A 9,648-nucleotide genomic window follows, 5' to 3' on the forward strand; every position below is an offset into this window, starting at 1 on the left:
GACTCTTAAAATCGGCAGATCCCGTTGTTATTAAATACCGCACCGATGTCCCATACCCCTCCATCAAACAGTACCCCTTGCCGCAGGAGGCAATAGAAGGATTGAGGCCAATGATACAGGATTTTATGGATCAAGGCATCCTTGTTCCCTGCGTCAGCCCATGCAATAGTCCACTCCTGCCGGTACGCAAGCCATCACCCCCGGGTGCCCCAGTTAAATACAGGCTTGTCCAAGACCTCAGAATTATCAACAACTTTGTGATACCCCGCCACGCCATCACCGCCAACCCTAATACAATTTTGACCGGAATCCCACCAGATAGTACATATTTCAGTGTCATTGATTTATGCTCCGCCTTCTTTTCCATAAGAGTGCATGAGAAAAGCCAATTTCTGTTCGCCTTTACGTGGGAAAAAGGACAGCTGACTTGGACTAGACTCCCACAGGGATATGTAGAGAGCCCAACAATTTTTGCTTGTGCATTGCATAGGGACCTACAAGACCTCTCCTTTCCTGCTGGCTCCTCCCTTTTAATATATGTAGATGACTTGATAATTTGCTCCACCTCCGCAACTAATTGCCACATGGACACCGTCCATCTACTAACCGCCCTTGCCGACAAGGGCCACAAGGTCTCACCAAAAAAACTACAATATTGCCAAACTGAAGTAAAATACTTGGGCCACATAATTGGCCACGGAACAAGAGCTTTGACAACTGAAAGAGTAGATGCTATAGCTAAGGTTCCCCTGCCAAAGACCAAGAAACAGCTCCGCGGGTTTCTAGGAATGAGCGGATTTTGCAGGTCATGGATCCCAGGGTATGGAGAATTAACCAAACCCCTTGTAAAGATGACTAATAAGGACGAACCAGAACCCCTTGAATGGTCCAAAGAAAGCCTACAAAATTTTGAAACTATCAAAAGGGAACTGAGGTCCGCTCCAGCCTTAGGATTGCCAGACTACCGTCTCCCCTTTTCGCTGTTCGTGCATGAACAGAAAGGGGTAGCCTCCGGAGTTCTGACACAAACCTTCAGAGGCCAGGAACGTCCTGTCGCCTACTACAGTATTCAATTAGACCCGGTAGCTAAGGGGACTGTAGGTTGCCTCAGGGCGATTGCTGCCGCTGCGGAATTAGTGGACAGAGCCCTAGAAATCGTTCAAAATCAAGAACTAATCCTAAATGTACCACATGCTGTAGCCACCTTGTTAAACTTACGAAACTGTCAACATTTTAGTAACGAACGACTAAATCAGTACGAAGCTGCCCTGCTCACACCATCCAACGTGCGCATTAAAAGAGTCAATACCCTAAATCCAGCCACCCTACTGCCTCTGCCCGACGACGGGACCCCCCATCACGATTGCACCTTAGCAGTCCGCTTGGCCGAAAGGCCACGGGAAGATTTAGACCACCTTCCCTTGGAAAACCCAGATATCTCAATCTTTACAGATGGAAGTTCCAAGGTTGTGGCTGGAACAAGACAAACTGGGTACGCTGTGGTAACACACGACACCATCCTAGAAGCTGCACCTATAAACCCGCGCTACAGTGCGCAGGCAGCTGAGCTTATTGCCCTTATCAGAGCTTGCGAATTGAGTGAAGGCAAGCGCGTAAATATCTATACTGATTCCAAATATTGTTTCGGACTGGTACACGCTACGGGTACCCTCTGGAAACAGAGGGGATTCCTAACAGCTGCAGGAACACAAATCTCTCACGCACCGCTAGTGAAAAGACTAATGGACTCCATACATTTCCCGAAGGCCATCTCAGTAATACACTGCAAAGCACACACAAATGGCACGGACTTTGTCTCCTTAGGGAATAGTATTGCGGACGCCGCTGCCCAGAAGGCAGCGGCCATGAGAGGGGAAATGTATGAAAATGAATTTCAAGCCATCTTAGTTCCAGCCGATGTAGACTTCAATCGAATGTATCGCACCGCTAGTGTAGAAGAAATAAGCTCATGGCAACAACTGGGGGCACACCAAAGGGACAATGCGTGGGTTTTGCCGGACGGACGTCTAGCAATGCCTAAAGCCTGGGTACCCCGCCACCTCCGGGTTTTACACAATTTCACACACTGGGGAGCAAACCGCCTAGCAGACAGCATCCTTAGGCATTGGTATGCCCCAGGTGCACACCAATTTGCGAAGGCAGTATCCAAAAATTGCACCATCTGCGCCGGATTCAACCCAAAACAAGAACCACGCAAACCACCAGGGTCTAGACCTTGGGCATATATACCCTTTGAAAGCCTACAACTAGATTTTGCAGAACTCCCGAACTGTATGGGGTTTAAACAATTACTTGTCATAACAGACCGACTTTCAGGTTGGCCAGAAGCTTTTCCATGCAAACGAGCAAATGCTCAAACCGTTGCCAAAATCCTCATGCAGGAAATAATTTCCAGATACGGAGTTCCACGTCGATTAGACTCTGACCGTGGGACACATTTCGCTGCAGAGGTAGTTCAGTCTGTCACCAAGGCATTTGGAATTAAATGGGAACTCCACACCCCGTACCATCCGGCCTCTTCAGGTCAGACGGAGCGGATGAATGGACTTATAAAAACCCAATTGGGAAAAATCTGTAAGGCTACCGGGCTAAAATGGATAAATGCTCTTCCGTTAGTCCTACATAATATTCGTAGCCAGCCGAGAGGACTCTTGAAACTATCTCCCTATGAACTCCTGTTCGCCAGACCCTCCCCGACTCATACCACCCAACTCCCCGTCTCTGAGCTAGAGACTGGGGAAAACGAACTGACTGTGTATGTTACACAATTACAACGACAACTAAAGAAACTACACCATTATGCAGCGACCTGTCAGAATGTTCCCCTTGATGTCGATGCTCACTCCTTCACGCCTGGACAGTGGATTTGGGTTAAAACTTACAGGCGAGCCACCTTACAACCCCAGTGGGAAGGACCCTACCAGATTCTCCTGACGACCCCAACTGCAATCAAGGTCTCTGAACGTTCTGCCTGGATTCATCACACCTTCTGTAAGTCCGCACCAAACCCCAACGACCTGGGTGACGTTGCAAGGACCTCCCCATCTTCCATCAACTCCACCGAAGACACCGTCCCACTCGACAATCCCGCGCCAGCCATCGAATCCCCCCAAGACCCTCCCGAGGAACCCACCTCGATCCCAATAACGGCCAAGGAAGGTGACCAAGGAGACCTGGAGAAGTGGATGTCAAAGATCCTTGTAGTACCTGAACCAGACGACCCAGATCATCCACCCATACGAATGCAGTTCCGGAAACAGAAATGCCACGACACCGGGAGCGGGACCTGAAACCCCAGTTTTTGTTTTACCTTCCCTTTCTCATACCACCTTCCCAAAACCCAACCCAGTTTTCCCACCCTCCTCCCTTATCTTTCTCAAACCCAAAAACCACCACCCCCTCCCTTCCCTAACTGTATCGTGTCTGTCGAGTTTCTTTCTTTATTTTTATACAGATTTTCGCCTCTGCCAACCCGTGAGATGGACCGGACCCTGCTCCTGGGATACTGTCTCGCCTTCATCACCTACGTCGCAGCCCAGCAGCTCAATTGTGGAGAAAATCCTTCTGAGTTCTTCTTCCTGGATCATCGGACCGTCGACTCCTCTGACCCTACTTCCTTGAACAACCTTGGAGACTTCAAATTCTGCCTTCCCGGAACTAAGAGGTGGCTACCACATGCCTTTCGACCCCAACTGCGAGGCACCCAAACCTGGGAATTACTTATAAGGTCTGCCTCCTTCTCTATATTGGGACGTGCTTTCTTTACCCTTGACCATTCCTGGAACCGGTTAACTTGCCACAATGGAACTTCTCATCAGACCCAATGGGGCACCACTATTAAGACTTTTGACCCTGCAGAACAAGGACAAGGACTTTGGGGGGAATACACGGACTCTATGCATTATGACTTTTGGACTTATGGATTCATGTGTACCAATCCATCCACTGCTACGACCATTCAAGGTATCTGCGTTCGAAAATTTTGTTGTATATGGGACATAGGGACGGCATCAACCTGGGAAGGAAATAGGTATGTCGAGGGATGGTTACACTCAGTTGGAGGTGGGGCTAGTACGGAATGGGACCATGTAGGACCCCAGAGATGCGGGGGAGTCTCAACTGACCTACACTTACTCCACCGACAGGACCCTTTACAGCCCCTCGGCACTGCCCCTAGAAACGTCAACCTTACAGGACTTCCCTTGCCCCCGCGCATTTCCGATATCTCTGCATGGCAAAGTAATACGTACGTCCAGCTCCTTCAGCGGGCCGCCCATGCCACGAATTTAACTGACTGCTGGATCTGCACCCATATCCCATCCCACATAGAGCAGGGAGTGCCTTTCGTTGCAAACCCCCTCACCCTCCAACAGTATAAGAGTACCTACCTCCTGAACCGGAACCTTACTTTCTTAAAGCCCACTTCACAGTATATATACCTGAGTGGTGAGCCCCAAGGACCCATTTGTAGAGAATTTACAGGAACTGGAAGCCATGTGGGTTCTAGCAAATGCCCCGTTACGATCTTAATAAACCCCGGAGAGGACCTCACCTTAGTCAGGAATCACACGCATTCCCGTTCTTACCCTGATCTCAAGTCTGCCCTGACAGCCGTCTTGTTCCCGTTCATTCAAGAATCACCCATTGACGGTCTCATAGAAGCCTTTAGCACCGGACGAATTGGGAAACCCCTCAGCGGGCTATTCTGGCTCTGTTCCTCCCGAGGTTATACGTGGGTCAGTATTCACATGAGAGGATCCTGCTTCCTCGGCCACATACACCCAGGGTTCCGGGTAACCCAGGACTTACCTACCGGCCGCTTGAGAAACAGGAGGTCCCCGACTACCCCGTTAAAACCTAAGGCAAAGGCAGAGACCTGGCTCCGCGCAGTGTTCCCAGCCTATGGGGCTTTCTCGAACCATATGGACATCTTAAAACTAACGGATATTTTGTTGCGGTTCATCAATGAATCTGAGGCCGCCACGCTAGCAGTGTTAACAGAACTCACTCAGGTCCGATCCCTCTCTATTCAGAACCGCTTGGCTCTTGATCTCCTCCTGTCAGCGCAGGGCGGGACCTGTAAGCTCATCGGGGCGGAGTGCTGTATGTATGTATCCGATCAGACCCTGAATATAACAGCACACCTCCGAGCCATCGATTCCCTAACAAAAGATCTCCACGAGGTGCAGAATGAAGGGGTCTCAGACTGGGATATCTGGTCGTGGCTTCCCAATGCCTCCTGGCTCAGGGAAATCGTGAAAGGCACCCTTTTTCTAGCTCTATCTTTGATCCTCCTCCTTACCTCCCTTTGCTGTTGCCTCCAATGTTTCCCGGCTATGTTAACTCCCCGCAGACAAAAGCCCTCCCCAACCTCCTTTCAAGCTCCGTTATGTCCTTCCCCTGAGTTCCCCGAGATAGTACCGATGTTCCACCTTGGGAGTGGGGAGTACATTACCCCGGTGTGCGGAAATAATTTTTAATTACTTAAAAATTAATCCGCAGAGAGGGGAAATGTTATAAGGGGCAGGGTAAGAGGAATTTGCCCCCATGCATTACGAGACTACCAATGTACAGAGAGGGGACAGTTTAGCCAGAGAGAAGCCATTTTCTTGACTTCATGGTTCAAAAGTCAAGAGAAGCCTATTCTGCCGTATCAAGGTAAATTAATCCCCTGCTGACCCAGACAGTTCCTCCAGACCTCTTGGAAAACACACGCACCCTTTTACATAAGCCATCGCTAAATCCTGTCTCACACCCACATGGAAACTTGCATAATCGCACCTCCAGCCAGATAACCAAAAACGATAACGATCACCCATTCTCGGAACTTCCACCCTCCCAAATCCCCGCCTGAGGTGCCCTCCCTTGTACTTTTCATGACCCAGATTCAGCTGAACCATGGACCTTTTTAAGATATATATATTTATCCCTAATAAACTATTCCGTTGTTCCTTTAGTAATGTTATGGTGTCCTCTATCATGTTACCCGATGCATCTCCCTATTCTCTACTCTGTATGAAACTGTATCTATTTACGAAACCGCAATAATATAACCTTGCACTGATACCTTGAACCTTTCTATCAAATTGTACCTGTTTAAAAAATCCTGCCATCCTGAAGAATTAATTGTTTGACTCTACTATTTGCAAAGGTTTCCACTTATGCACCCTTCTAAGCTTTTAGTTCGTTGTCCTTGATAAAATGTTATAAGCTGTCAAACATCGCTCTGAACTGTGAACGTTTTACCGCTGTTAGAATTGTATCCTCTCTGTGTATTATTAGTTACTGTATAATATCTTCTTCTTCTTTAACTTTAAGTGTAGTCCTTTCTCTCTATTGCAAACGTTGAATATTTGTATAAACTTTGTTGCAAGTTAATAGGCACCTCTGTGGCACAACATATTTTACGGACTGTTTCCACTGTTTCTTGATACCACACTGCCACCTAGCCAGTCTAAAAGAGCACGACTCAAATACACACTTTCAGTGAGAACAACAATTTTATTTGATAAACAGGTGTTATCAACAATCTTCCCACATCCGCAGAGTCTTCCTGTCAAACAATAAGGAGACATGCATAATCATTACCTGGACTATCACCATGATATCTTACATCAAGAATTCCATCAACCCCTTTGTCCTCTCGCGATTACCCCCTCCCAGAACCCATTTCCCCACCTTTTATGCAATTCTGTACTATTGGAAATGAAACCTATAAATTTGTGAAGCTTCCTTTGTTCGGGGTCCCTTCACTTCAACTTGCTTGTGTGGACGGATCGCTATTGCAATAGCTTTATTATTTAATTAATAAAGTACCTTGCTTCGTACGTCCTGGTTTGGCCTCTGTTATTTGGTAGGCAGGAGACGCTCAAACTTCGTCTGCCTGCCAGGATACCTGGACTCTTCCTGGGTCAAGGATCCACTTAATTCTAGGACCGTGTAGCTCTGCAAATTTTTACAACAATTACTTAAACAAGCAAAAGGGTCAGGAAGTAATTCTGACAATCCTAAACATTTTTACTCAGAAGTAACTCCCAATGTGTTCAGTGGGACTCAATTCTTAGGATGTTTAGGTTTGCATTATGAGTACCCTATTGTTCCAGCCCTACTTGGAAATTAGCCCACTTTAAAAACCAGTGGGACTAACTTCTGAGTAAACATATATAGCAGGCATCCCCAAACTCGGTCCTCCAGATGTTTGGGGACTACATCTCCCATCATCCCTAGCTAAGAGGACCAGTGGTCAGGGATGATGGGAACTGTAGTCCCAAAACATCTGAAGGGCCAAGTTTGGGGATGCCTGATATATAGAATAGGTCTGTAGGTCAAATGTGCATTAAAACAGTATCATCAATAGCCCTGTGCACTGGATATTGTGTCTCATGCACACAATGTGCTCAAGAGGTTTAAATTCAGCTATCAATTGACACAAGCCAGAATGTTTATGTGAATTCACAAACATGTTCTCAGTTATCGAAGAATCAGACATAAATGTGGAGTCTTTATGCCATAGCCGTTACCACCCCGGCAATAACCAGAGCTCAAATTCTGCATGGTAACTCTGAGGCATTGAAGCCAATGGGTCATTCCCATTGTGAACAATGAAGTTTCCACTGATAATACTGAATTTTGTCTCCTGCTGGCTTATCCAGGTCTGTGTTTAAAGCAAAAGTAACGTAAATCACAGGTCCCAAATATATATTGTAGCTTATGATGAGAAATTTGATTCAAAGAATTTGGACTAGCAACTTGTTGAAACACTCTTTACTCACTTTTAACATTTCACCTTTGTTCATTCATGGCACTGGGGAAGGTGGACACATGGATCACAAAACACCATACTTTCAGAACTTTACTAGTTTTGAAAAACAAAACTTTCCAGAGTTTGCCCAAGTAGAATCCAATTGTCTTAAAAGATTAAGTGCTTTAAGGGATAGAATAATCTATTTATTAGAGAATGTTTGATTCCAAATCAATGGAGCAGCAGTAAAGCAGAATGTATCCTTCCATTAGAAGCATTAGTGCTCATTCTGCACATCAGGACAGGTAGTGGTACTTGTTTCAGGCCAAACACCCTCAAGCAAGAAAGAGCCACTTAACACTTAATTGGTATAAAATCACAATAGTCTTTTCCTGTTGGGATTTTTTGGTTGGTATTATCAACTGAAGTTGATCTGGGACTGTTGCTGGCATTCTTTACCAAAACACAAAGGAGATACCTCTGGCACTTGCTACCAGTACCTATTGAGTCTGACAGGCTCAGCTTTCTTTGAGTTAAGGCTATTGCTATGCATAATCTAAGTGAAACAAGAACTGTAAACCCCTTTTCAGCGTTTATGTTGTAGCTGTGCTTTTAAAGCACTTTCATAAATAATTTTGGTAAATGTCAATTTCAAAATGACCACCCTGAAATCAATTTTTATCTGCAAACTAATGAGAACAGGCAGTTCACCACAACTAGATAAGCATGAAAGTTTTAATTTTTTTAAAAAATGCATGTTCCAATCTCATTACTTCTGAGCATTTCCTAATATTGTTAAAGAATCTGCACTGCTTGCCTTTCAACTTTAATTTGCCTTGTAGGATTAAAAAGAAACAACACAAAATGAATGATTAGTATTAGATTGTAATGTGAAAAGTCAAAATCGACAAAGACACCAATAAAAGAGGAACAAGATAAAAATGTATCCATTACAATTTATTTTCTACAATACTTCATTAGAGGGTAAAGTTCAATGATTTACACCCAGAAGTTATATAGCTAGGAGGCAACCAAGTGTAATAACAAAGAATTGGTCTGACATCTCTGCATTGAAGGTCAAAAGAAATTCCTTGCTTTTAAAGGAAAAACAAAACAAAACAAAAATAAAAAACCCCAAAATGTCAATCATTTTGGTGCTAGAAATCAAACAAAACAGCACTCAGTCAATGAAGACTGCAATGTTAACAATGAATCGGGGAAAACAATTATGTGCAGAACTTAAAATTTTGGTTGAAATGTACAGATTACTTCGCCTTTATAGTCTTCAGATGCAGTTATCTGCTGATCTGATATTCTGACCATAAAATCATTCTGACCAAAATGCCTCTATCAAGATAGGCTCGTTGTCATTATGAAAAGGGATGTGGGGAACAGTGAGACTCCAGTGATCAAAGACATTATCTGCTGGAGAAAAAAACAAAAACAAAAAGCATACACTAAAGATACATGGCTGCAGCAAGGAAGATTCCCAACTACAGCTGTCTTGAAATAAACCCATCTAGACCAAAAGGCACTTGCTTGTAGCTAAGGATGAGCCAGTTCCCAATCAGACCAGAAGACTATTGCTAAGGTCTTTATACAATCCCACTACTCACTAATCTGCTGAAAAATACAACTGGTTACGGCTCCAGAACAGGCGGTTCTCTTTTAGCTATTTTGTTGGTTCCCACATGTGTTGGCTCATCTTGGTGCGCATTACAGCTATGTATGAGCCAGATATAGTGTTGTCATCTGCAGACGCCTTATTGTACCCCCATACATTTTGCAGGAATGACACAACTAACACACTTGTTCAAAGATACTGTAACTGAACTCCATTGTGAGACCAATGCTGAATGTACCCATTTCTCAGGACTATTTCGTGC

This window comes from Zootoca vivipara, chromosome 5 (genome assembly GCF_963506605.1).
Source record: "Zootoca vivipara chromosome 5, rZooViv1.1, whole genome shotgun sequence".
NCBI lineage: Eukaryota > Metazoa > Chordata > Lepidosauria > Squamata > Lacertidae > Zootoca > Zootoca vivipara.